Source organism: Lissotriton helveticus, chromosome 1_1, assembly GCF_964261635.1.
Source record: "Lissotriton helveticus chromosome 1_1, aLisHel1.1, whole genome shotgun sequence".
Lineage (NCBI taxonomy): Eukaryota > Metazoa > Chordata > Amphibia > Caudata > Salamandridae > Lissotriton > Lissotriton helveticus.
In genome coordinates, this window is record NC_136057.1 from 1,290,836,114 (window position 1) to 1,290,848,184 (window position 12,071).

At 43.3% G+C, this 12,071-nt stretch overlaps 1 protein-coding gene across 1 annotated transcript in view; it reads left to right on the forward strand.

Annotated features, from left to right (window-relative positions):
- The window catches only part of LOC144772694 (hyaluronidase-5-like), a 464,090-nt gene that overhangs the window by 381,569 nt on the left and 70,450 nt on the right, over window positions 1–12,071 (forward strand). The gene's annotated exons all lie outside the window — the stretch shown is intronic.

The following is a 12,071-nucleotide window of genomic DNA, read 5'->3' on the forward strand; positions in this document are numbered from 1 at the left end:
CCTGCTTTCTGCCAGGTGTGCCCTGTGATTTCCTTCCTTTCCTGTTAAGCACTCCTCCTTGCTAGCTCCTTGTCTATTGTGCTTGTGTTTAGTTCTACCCTGTTGCTGTTACTGCCTTGCGTGTTCCTGTTTGATCGCCAGGATCCGAGGGCACAGCTGACTACCTAAGTGGTGTTTCTTGTTCACTGTAAGTATTGTCTTTGAGTTGCATTTACAACATCACCTTAGGTATAAGCTCCACAGACCCTGCCTTTGCATGCATATCCTACATGTGGGTATTTGCAGTCAGTATCTGTAACAGAAATTGTGGATGAAGAACTAACTGAGCTTCAGTCTTACCGTGTGGGGGCTCCTGAGTGCTTTACTCCACACCCCCATTCTATTGTTAATGTTGTTTCATATATGTGTCTTGCACATTCGTGCTGGGTGTATTCTGAATGCTAAATTGCCTTGTGAGTGCCCTTCCTTTCTGAGGCTTACCCATCTTGCTCACTTGGATCCCTTTTTCTCCTCTGACTCCCTGTATGATCCTGGGCAATGCTGAACTCCTCTTCTGTGTAATTTTTCTACCCATTTCCTAGTCCTTGCCAAATTCCCTGACTGTGTTCCCCACATAGTCTAGGACAGTCCATGACACCTTAAATTTAACTGAAAAAAATCCCTTTTTCCATACATTTGTGGGTGAGATCACCGTGCCGGCATAAAGATCCTACCCCCCAGCGTTCCCCTTGTTCACCCGAGTAAAATGATACCTCACTTGTGTGGGTGGGCCAAAGGCTTGTGGCTAGGAAGAGCACAAAACAAAGGGATTTAGAGAATAGCACTGGGAATTCTAAGCGCTACAATTGTTTAAAAATATGTTTTTACCCAATTCTGCTTTGGACACCCACGCAAATAAGGTATCATTTTACTCGGGAGAACAAGGGGAATGCTGGGTGGTAAGACATTTGTGCCAGCATGGTGATTCCATGCATAAATATGTGGAAAATGTGTTTTCTTAGCAAAAGTTGAGGTTTGCAGGGGATTCTGGGTAGGGAAAAGTTTGGGGATGCACGCAAGCCATATCTCATTGAACTCCCCAGGGTGCCTAGTTTCCAGAAACGTGTAGCCTTGGTAGGTTTCCCTAGATGGCGGCGAGCCCGGGGCCGAAAAACCAGGTGCCCCCCCCCAAAACCAGGTAGTTTTGTTATAGGTAATTTTGAAGTCTCCACAATAAGGATTTGGGCCATATCCTGTTTCAGCCACTTTACCTACCCACTCAAGCAAGGTATCATGTTTATTGGGAGATCGGGACGTTGGGTGGAAGGAAATTTGTGGGTCCACGGAGATTCCAGAACTTTACCACACAGAAATTTGAGAAAAAAAGCTTTTTTCAGCTAAATTTGGTTTGCAGGAGATTCTGGGCAAGCCATACCTCGCTGGTCTTCCCCCGGTGTCTACTTTTCAGAAATGTGTGGGTTTGGAATCTTCCCAAGATGGCTGTCGAGCCTGTGGCCAAAAACCCAGGTGACCCCCCCTTGCAAATCCAGGTTGTTTTGTGATAGGTCATTTTGATGTCTCCTCAATACGTTTTGGGCCCTTGCCTGTCTCGGGTACTTGACCTACCCACAAGTAAGGTACCATTTTTATTGGGAGGCTTGGGGGAACACTGAGTGGTAGAACATTTGTGGATCCACATATATTCCAGAACTTTCCCACACAGAAATATGAGAAAAAGATGTATTTTTTCAGCTAAATTTGAGGTTTGCAGGGGATTCTGGGTAGGAAAATGTTAGGGGACCCATGCACGCCATACCTTGCTGGGCTCCCCTGGGTGACTAGTTTTCAGAAATGTCTGGGTTTGGTAGGATTACTGTAGTAATCTAATTCATCTTAATACATTCTCTCAGACAGCTACTCAGCAAGGATGAATGAGTTGTGTGTAGAATATTAGAATACCTGATGACAGTGTAAATGGAATGTGGAGAGTGCTTGCTTGTGAGAGAGAATGACAGTTGGAGAGAGTGGGCTGAGCAGCAGTCATGCAGCTCCTGGTGGAATTCCCTTTATCAACTAAGATACCTTCATAAGATCAACTATGGAGTAACCTATGGATTACAAATAAACCTCTACATGATAATACCACTTGGCTACACCTTGTCATCAATCCAGATCTAACTACAACATTTACATAGATGGTCGCCGAACCAGGGGCCAAAAACCCAGGTGACCCCCTTGCAAATCCAGGTTGGTTTGTGATAGGTAATTTTGATGTTTCCTCAATATGTTTTGGGCCCTTGCCTGTCGCGGGTACTTGACCCACCCATGTGAGTGAGGTACCATTTTTATCGTGAGACCTGGGGGAACACTGGGTGGTAGAACATTTGTGGATCCATGTCTTTTCCAGAACTTTCCTACACAGAAATTTGAGAAAAGAGTGGTTTTTTTCAGCTAAGTTTGAGGTTTGCAGGGGATTCTGGGTAGAAAAACGTTGGGGGACCCACGCAAGCCATACCTGGCTAGACTCCCCTGAGTGTCTAGTTTTCTGAAATGTGTGGGTTTGGTAGGTTTCCAAAGATGGCCGCCAAGCCCGGGGCCAAAAACCTCAATCGCATGGGTGGTTCAAGTACCCGCGACAGGTAAGGGCCCAATATGTATTGAGGAGACATCAAAACAACCTGGTTTTTCAAGGGGAGTCACCTAGGTTTTTGCCCCTGGGCTTGGCGGCCATCATAGTAAACCTACCAAACCCAAACATTTCTGAAAACTCGGCACTTGGGGGAATCCAGCAAGGTATGGCTTGTGAGGTTATCCTAACATTTTATTACTCAGAATCCCCTGCAAACCTCAAAATTAGCTCAAAATATCACTTTTTTTCTCAAATTTCTGTGTAGGAAAGTTCTGGAATCTACGTGGATACACAAATTTCCTACCACCCAGGGTTTTCCTCCGGTCTCCCGATAAAAATGGTACCTCACTTGTGTGGGTAGGCAAAGTGGCTGAAACAGGAAAGGGCCCAAATCGTATTGTGGAGACTTCAAAATGAACTAGAACAAAACTACCTGGTTTTGGGGTTCGGCACCTGGTTTTCTGGCCCCAGGCTTGCCACCATTTAGGGAAACCTACCAAACCCACATGTTTCTGAAAACTAGACACCCTGGGGAGTCCATTGGGGTATGCATGTATCCCCCAACTTTTCCATACGCAGAATCCCCTGCAAACCACAAATTTAGCTGCAAAAAACATTTCCACATATTTTTGTGTGGAATCACTAGTCTGGAACAAATGTCCTACTTCCCAGCGTTCCCCTTGTTCTCCAGAGTAAAATGATACCTCACCTGTATGGGTGTCCAAAGCAGTACTGGCTAAAGATATATTTTTAAAAAATGTAGCGCATAGAATTCTCAACACTATACTCTAAATCCCTAAGTTTTGGGCTTTTCCTAGTCACAGGCCTTTGGCGCACCCACACAAGTGAGGTATCATTTTACTCGGCAGAGTAAGGGGAACGCTGGGTGGTAGGACATTTGTGCCGGCACGGTAATCCCATGCACAAATGTATGGAAAAACTGATTTTTTTTCAGCCAAATTTGAGGTTTGCAGGGGATCCTGGGTAGGAAAACGTTGGGGGACCCACACAAGCAAAACATCGCTGGATTCCCCCGAGGTGTCTAGTTTTCAGAAATGTGTGGGTTTGGTAGATTTCCCTGGATGGTCGCCAAGCCCAAGGCCAAAATCTCATGGGACACCCCTTGCAAAACCAGGTTGTTTTGTGATAGGTAATTTTGATGTCGCCTCAATAGGTTTTGGGCCCTTGCCTGTCGCGGGTACTTGACCCACCCATGCGAGTGAGGTATAATTTTTATCGGGAGACCTGGGGAAACATTGGGTGGGAGGAAATTTGTGGACCAACGTAAATGCCAGATCTTTCCCACACAGAAATTTGAGGAAAAAGTGTTTTTTTTCAGGTAAATTTGAGGTTTGCAGGGGATTTTGGATAGGAAAACATTAGGAGACCCACACAAGCCATACCTCGCTGGACTCCCCCAGGTGTCTAGTTTTTAGAAATGTGTGGGTTTGACAGGTTTCCTTAGATGGCCGCTGAGCCCAGGACCAAAAACTCATGGGACACCCCTTGCAAAACCAGGTTGTTTTGTGATAGGTCATTGTGATGTTGCCTCAATAGGATTTGGGCCCTTGCCTGTCACGAGTCCTTGACCCGCCCATGCAAGTGAGGTACCATTTTTCTCAGAAGCCTTTTGGGAACACGATGTGAGTGGAAATTTGTGGATACACACAGATTCCCGAACTTTCCGCACACAAAAATATGAGGATATTTTTTTTGTGACAATTCTTTAGGTTTGCAAGGGATTCTGGGTAACAGAACCTGGTGAGAGACAGTCAAGTCGCCCCATCCTGTATACCCCTGGTTGCCTAGTTTTCAAAAATGTACAGGGCTTCTAGGTTTCCCTAGGTGCCGTCAGAGCTAGGGTTAAAAAACTACAGCTAGGCACTTTGCCAAAAAACTGTCATTTCTCACTGTGAAATTGTGGTGCGTCAACATTGCATTTTGCTCTGTTTCCTGTCACGGGCACTAGGCCTACCCACATAAGTGAGGTACCATTTTTCTCTGAAGACTTTATGAAACGCAGGGTGCATGGACATTTGTGGATCCAAGTAAATTCCAGAACTTTCCACCACAGAAATATGATGAAAATTTATTTTTTTGACAGTTTCTTTGGTTTGCAAGGGATTCATGGTAACAGAACCTGGTGAGAGACAGTCAAGTCGCCCCATCCTGTATACCCCTGGTTGCCTAGTTTTAAAAAATTTATAGGGCTTCTAGGTGTCCCTAGGTGCCGGCAGAGCTAGGGTTAAAAAACTACAGCTAGGCACTTTGCCAAAAAAGAGTAATTTTTCACTGTGAAATTGTAGTTTGTCCATTTTGCGTTTTGCACCGTTTCCTGTCACGGACACTAGGCCTACCCACACAAGTGAGGTACAGTTTTTCTCGGAAGACTTTGGGTAATGCAGGGTGTGTGGAAATGTGTGGATCCACGCAGATTCCAGAACTTTCTACCACAGAAATATGAGGAAATGTGTTTTTTTTAAACTATCTTTTAGGTTTGCAAGGAATTCTGGGTAACAGAACCTGGTGAGAGGCAGTCAAGTCACCCCATCCCGGATTCCCCTGCATGTCTAGTTTTCAAAAACATATAGGTTTGCTAGGTTTCCCTAGGTGCTGGCAGAGCTAGGGTTAAAAAACGACAGCAAGCTCTTTGCCATAAAAAGAGTCATTTTTCTCTGTGAAAATGTAGTTTGTCCATGTTGCGTTTTGCACCATTTCCTGTCACCAGCACTAGGCCTACCCACACAAGTGAGGTACAGTTTTTCTCGGAAGACTTTGGGGAATGTGAGGTGGGCGGAAATTTGTGAATCCATGCCGATTCCAGAACTTTCCACCACAGAAATGTAAGGAAAATTAGTTTTTTTGACAATTTTATAGGTTTGCAAGGGATTCTGGGTAACAGAAGCTGGTGTGAGCCAGTCAAGTCCCCCCAGCCTGGATTCCCCTGGGTGTCTAGTTTTCCAAAATGTATTGGTTTGTGTAATGAACAGAGATCCTTGAGCCAGGTATACAAAACAGGATAAGTTTATTTGAGCTTAGTTCCAGGTTAAGTTCCAAGAAGGTAAGTAGAAGATAGCAAAACCCCGCCAGGAGCAGCCTCTCTGCTGCTCAGCCTGCATCCACCAACTGACACTCCACACATCACCAGACGCCCAAGCATTCCGTGACATCACACACATACATCATTCCAAACACCATCAAGCACACCAGCACTCATTCTGGGTGAGCAGTAGGGAAGAGACAGCTAGGGGAGAGTAATGGCAACACGTAAGTTATAACAGTTTGTTAGGTTTCCCTAGGTGCCGGCAGAGCTAGGGTTCAAAAACTACAACTAGGTACTTTGCCAAAAAAGGGTCAATTTTCGATGTGAAATTTTGGTGTGTCCGCATTGCGTTTCTTCTTGCGGCCACTAGGCCTACCCACATAAGTGAGGTACCATTTTTCTCGGAAGACTTTGGGGAATGCGGGGTGGGTTGAAATTTGTGGCTCCACACAGGTTCCAGAACTTTCCACCCCATAAATGTGAGGAAAATGTGTTTTTTTTTACAAATTTCTAGGCTTGCAAGGGATTCTGGGTAACAGAACCTGGTGAGAGGCAGTCAAGTCACCCCATCCTGAATTACCTTTGGTGTCTATTTTTCAAAAATGTATAGGTTTGCTAGGTTTCCCTAAGTGCCGGCAGAGCTAGGTTAAAAAACTACAGCTATGCACTTTGCAAAAACAGGATAATTTTTCATTGTGAAAATGTGGTGTGTTCACATTGCGTTGTAAGCCGTTTCCTTATGTGGGCACTAAGCCTACCCACACAATTGAGGTACCATTGTTATCGGGAGACTTAGGGTAATTCAGATTTGTAAAGAAACTGTTATTACCTATTGACTTTCGATGCATTCTGCCTTCCAAATGAAAGACAATGTGTAAAAAAGAAATAATTTTGAAAAATGATTAATAATGCTCATGCTAGTATGAATATTCCCAATTTCGAAAATGTGCAAAGATCTACTGTTTCTAAACTCTATATTTTGTTCCCATTTCAGCAATACATAGGTGTCTTTCATACCGATTTTTCTTTGTATACATTTTTCAAGAATAATTGCTACATACCCGGTACATAATAGAAAAACCATTGCAAGTTGCTGCTCAGTTTTTGGCTCTGGGTTCGTCGGGTTCTTGGTGAACCTACAAGTCCTATATATCCCCACAACCATTAAGGTCCAGCGGATGTAACGGTATATTGCTTTCAAAGAGTTGTCAGAATTAGAAGAAGTTACATGTGAAAATGTTGATACGAAAGACTGTTTTTTCAACTAATTTTCAATTTTTCCTATATTTAACTGTTAGTTTCTATAAGGAAACCTTGAAAGATCTACACAAATGACCCATTTCTGCATTCAGATTTTTGTTTACTTTTCCAAAATGTATAGCTTTCTTGGATCTATTATTGCTTTTATATCCATTTCTACCATTAACTGGAAGGAGGTTGAAAGCACAAAAAAATAGCAAAAATATACAATGTCCCAGAAAAATGGCAAAACTGCGTAAAAAATGTTGGTTTTCTGACAAAAGTCTGCTTGTCCCTGAAAGCTGGGAAGATGGTGATTTCAGCACCAGAACACCTTTTTGATACCATTTGCAGGGAAAAAAAAGACGCTTTCATCTGTAGCCCCTTTTTTGCATTTTTCCAACAAAAAAAAACATTTTGCTTTATTTTGGCTAATTTCTGGGTCCCCTCAAAGGAAGTCTACAAACCCTGGGTACCTTTAGAATCCCAATGATGTTGGGGAAAAAAGGACACAAATTTGGCATGGATACCTTGGGTCAGATGTAGGTAGGCTTTTACCGGTCGGTAACGGCCGAAATCGGCCGTTACCGACCGGTAAAAGCCTTATCCTGTGTAGGGGGCACATTTACCAATTCGGTAAATAACGAATCGGTATTTACCGATATGGTATTTACCAAATCCTCATTTACCGATTCGGTATGTACTGAATCGGTAAATAAAATGTAGGAAGCATTCCAAACAGTGCTTTTGGGCTCAAAGGATTCGTTATTTACCACCAACTATTAGTTGATGGTAAATAAGGAATTCCTATGTAATGTAAATGCATAAATGTGCATTTACACCTGTGCCATGTGACAGACATACATGCCCTTAGGGCATGTATGTATGCCACATGTGCACACCAGCACTATTCAGGGGTGCAACAGGGTGTCAAAGTGACACCCTGCCACCCTTCAATTTTTCAGTTTTTATTGAATCGGTAATTACGGATTCGGTAATTGACATTCATTGCTATGGTCTCCAGGCCCATAGGAATGAATGGCAAATACCGAATCGGTATTGCCGATTCTGTAAATACCGAATCTTACTGATTCGGTATTTTTTACAGAATAATTACCTACATTTATTTATTTATTTTCTTATATAGCGCAGGAATCGACCCCCATAGGGTTATCTCGCGCTTGCGCATAGGTGCAGATGCCAAACTGATGACTGAATAGTAAAACTACCAGCGAACTATGGTGTCGAGTATAGATGTGTTTTATGGATCTTCGTACAGGATTGAAAATTTAAGTTGGTCTTTAGGGCAAGTGGAAGTGAGTTCCAAAGAATGGGACCTTTGTAGGAGAGGGCACGCCCTCCCTGTCTTACCCTCTTAATCCTGGGGACCTGAAGCAATTGCTGGTTGCTTGAACGCAGGGAACGTCCAGGATTGTAAGGGATGAACTTGTCTAGTAGGTATTTAGGGCCTGTACCTAAGAGGCATTTGTGTATGGTACATCAGATTTTGTATTTAACCCCCTGCCGAACAGGCAGCCAGTGAAGGCTGTCCAAAAGCGGGCGGGTGGGGGTTCTAGGCAAGGCATTGAGTACCAGTCTTGCTGCGGTGTTCTGGACTACTTGCAAACGATTAAGTTGTTCCTCATTGGCCGAGATGAACAGGCCATTGCAGAAGTCCAGTCTACTGATCACCAATGTCTGGACCAGAGTCTTGTGATGATAGTCTGGCAGAAGTGGAAAAACACGTCGCAGAAGTCCGATGGTGTGGAAGCATAGACCAGCAACTTGATTGGAGTCAAAATTTCTCAATGAGCACTCAAGTAAATATCCTTGATTCAGAGTTCAGTACGCTGTAATTATAATTACAAGTCCATTTATATTCCACTCCAAGTAATACACCAGAATTCCCAAGTACTCATGATATCGATCCACTTTAATCCACAGTTCAAAAAACACTCTGCAGCCAACACGTGTTTCGTTGGGCATTAATCATATGCCTAATCAACTTCCTCAGGGCTGCAAACCAAGAAAATAAAAAAAACATAGTATACAACACTTTTTCCAGAATAAGTTAGTTACAGTACATATTATCAGGAAATTAATTATTTATTTTAATATAAAATCACCACCTAAGTGAAAAGAACATAGTTCCCATAAATTGTGACATGTGGTTCAAACAATTTGTTAGCTTAGTGAATCCCGGTGTCTCATTTACAAAACATTCGGGTTTTAATCAAGTTAACTACTCATCAATATAAAAGAATATATGATTTTTTGATTTACCTATAGTCAGTAATTCTTCATTTCTATTTGATCTCTCAATAATGGAAATTTAAAGGTTGAGTCTGTATCTGGAATGACACAATGGTACCTTTAGCCCTGGCCCAAAGGCTCGTGCCCAACAGTGCAAAAGTCACTCAATTGCTATATTAAACTAATATTTAATAACTATGTGATGTTTATCAAATATAGTCAACACAATTTCTGTGAATAACTCATCTGACAAAGCCAGCTAATTCCTACTCATATCTGTTCGATATCAGAACATGAACAACAATGCTGTATCTCTAGGAAATAACCTATATAATTATTCTGATGAATTCTACTATTAAAAATACTATCCTGGTATCATCTCGCTTTAAAGGTAGAATTTGCCCAGATGTCGACTTGCCATAATTGTCAAACTCCATTCTCACTCTTCAGTAAACTCATATTCGTAATATCGGCACTACTAATAAGTCGGTGCCTGATCCAGTGGGAACCTGGCATGCAATGGATCCTTCCACAATTCACCTAATCCTAATTCCTTCAGAAGATTTTGAATATGACCCAACCATTTGACTTTCCGGGAGCCATCACTTTTAATCACACACTTTTAATCACATCCATCAGCCCTCTAGTGTATGTTTCCAGTTCCGGTGTGGACCAAATTCGCCGCAAGTATAGTATTGGGCGCAAAGATGCGATTAGGGCTATAGATGTAAAACCCAAATCATAGAACAGAGGATACAATGGGGTGCTTTGAGGTAGCCTTATAAGTTTTCTAAGAAATGTGTTTTCAGAGACAGTCATCCCCCTTAACTTTACACTTCCCCACATTTCCACACCATACAAAGTAGAGCTAACTACCTTACCATTGTAAACCTCTAGCACCAGACTTACTGGTCTAGTCAGAGACCTAGAATGCTCTACTGTCAAAGCCCCTGATAATTGTCGATGCTTCAGGGTGGCCAAATCAATCTGTTGTCTCCAGGAGAGATCCTGTTGAATACAGATACCCAGGTAGCTGAATGCCTCAACCTTCTCAAGAGGGCCGGAACTCATATGTACAGTACCCCTACTTACTTTGGGTGCATTAAAAGACATGTACTTAGATTTAAGAACATTAACTTCCAGGCGACGGGCGGCACAGAAGTCCTCGAAAGTTGTCAGAGCCTTCTGTAACCCGCTCGGGGTCTTCGAAACTATAAGACAATCGTCCGCAAACATTAATATTGGGATTTTACCTCCAGCAAGAATAGGAGCATCAACATTAGAATCAATTAAAAATTTTGCAACGTCGTTTATATATAAAGAAAATAATGTTGGCGCCAGGACACATCCCTTACGGACTCCTGTTTCTACAGGGAACTGTGGTGTAACATTGCCAGGACTACCCCACCTTATCTGGGCAAAGTTCTCCTGGTGGAGCCTAACTATCAAAGACAAAAGATCCCCTGGCATTCCCATCTCAGTGAGTACTTTCCATAATGTGTGGCGAGGGACCAAATCAAATGCCGCCCTTAAATCTATAAAGGCGGCATAAAGGCTGCCTTTGCCAATTAGAACAGTCTTCCAATATAACATAGTGAAATGCATAATGTGGTCGACCGTGCTAACGCAACTTCTGAAGCCAGCCTGCAAGTGGGACAACATGCTGTACTCCCTTTCCCAAACCAGGACCTTATTTAAAATAAGCCTACCTATGATCTTCTGGGTAGTGTCGATCAAACTAATTGGTCGATAGTTTCCAGGCAGGGATCTGTCCCCCTTCTTGTAAACAGGGATTATTTCAGCCCCTTTCCATGATTTAGGGACCGGTAGTCCCCTTGCCACTGCATTTGGCAATAATAATATATATGCTCCCCACGAATCTCTATCTTGTAGGAATAGATCAGCAGGGATACCGTCAATTCCTGGCGCTCTACCAGGAACAACGTTATCCAATGCCAGCTGAACGTCCCCCAAGGTAAAGGGGTCTTCCAAAAAGGGCGTACAGGACACCTCAACAGGAGAGTCTTGCCCTGTTGCCTTCGCAAACTGCGGTTTGAAGTGGGGTACCCATTTATCCTGTGGGACCCAATTCAGAGGTTTATCAGAGTTGCTATCCACACCTCTCCTGTAGGTGTTCCAGAACTTTCGAGGATCTTCGTGATGTCCTGCTTCCAGCAAGTCTGCCCACCTCTGCTCATCCCACAGGCGCTTGGATTTAAAAATGTCTGATTTATACGCTGCCCTAGCTACACAAACATCTAAACTCGAACCATTTTTAAGGGCTCTGCCTAGCTCCAAGCGAGCCTGCCTGCAGTCTGCTGAATACCAGCGTGGAGAAACTTGTATACAAGGACCACTTTTTTGGGAGGGCTTTATAAAGACTGTACGTAGGTCCTTAAAGAAAGCCACGTGAATCCTGGTTGCATATTCATTGTTAGCGGTTGGGCACTCCACTGCCAGTGCTTCCTTCATATCATTTATTGCCTGCGTGAGCTTACCAGCTATAAAATCAACGTTCTCCTGGTCGACCGCAACCTTAGCCCAGCGGACGTGACGCATATCATTAGTGATAACGACGTCCACTGGAATAACAGCATCAGTCGCCCTGATTAATGCTACTGGTGAATCCCAATAGGATATTTTGGCCGATAGAGGATTATGATCACTCTCTAGTCTATCCATAACTTGCATATCCTGGAGATAACTCCACAGGCTCAAGCTAACAAGAATGTAACCTATTCTGCTCTGCCAGGGGCCATTCTTATAGGTACTTGCCCCACTTTTGCTACAAGAATCTGAAACTCCTTACCTCCCTTCAATCGACTAACAACCTGCATAGTCACCTTCAAAAAGGACCTCAAGTTCCTCCTATTTGACAGACACCAGGGTTAATCACCCGTGACCATATCTAAGTACTGTATCCAGTGG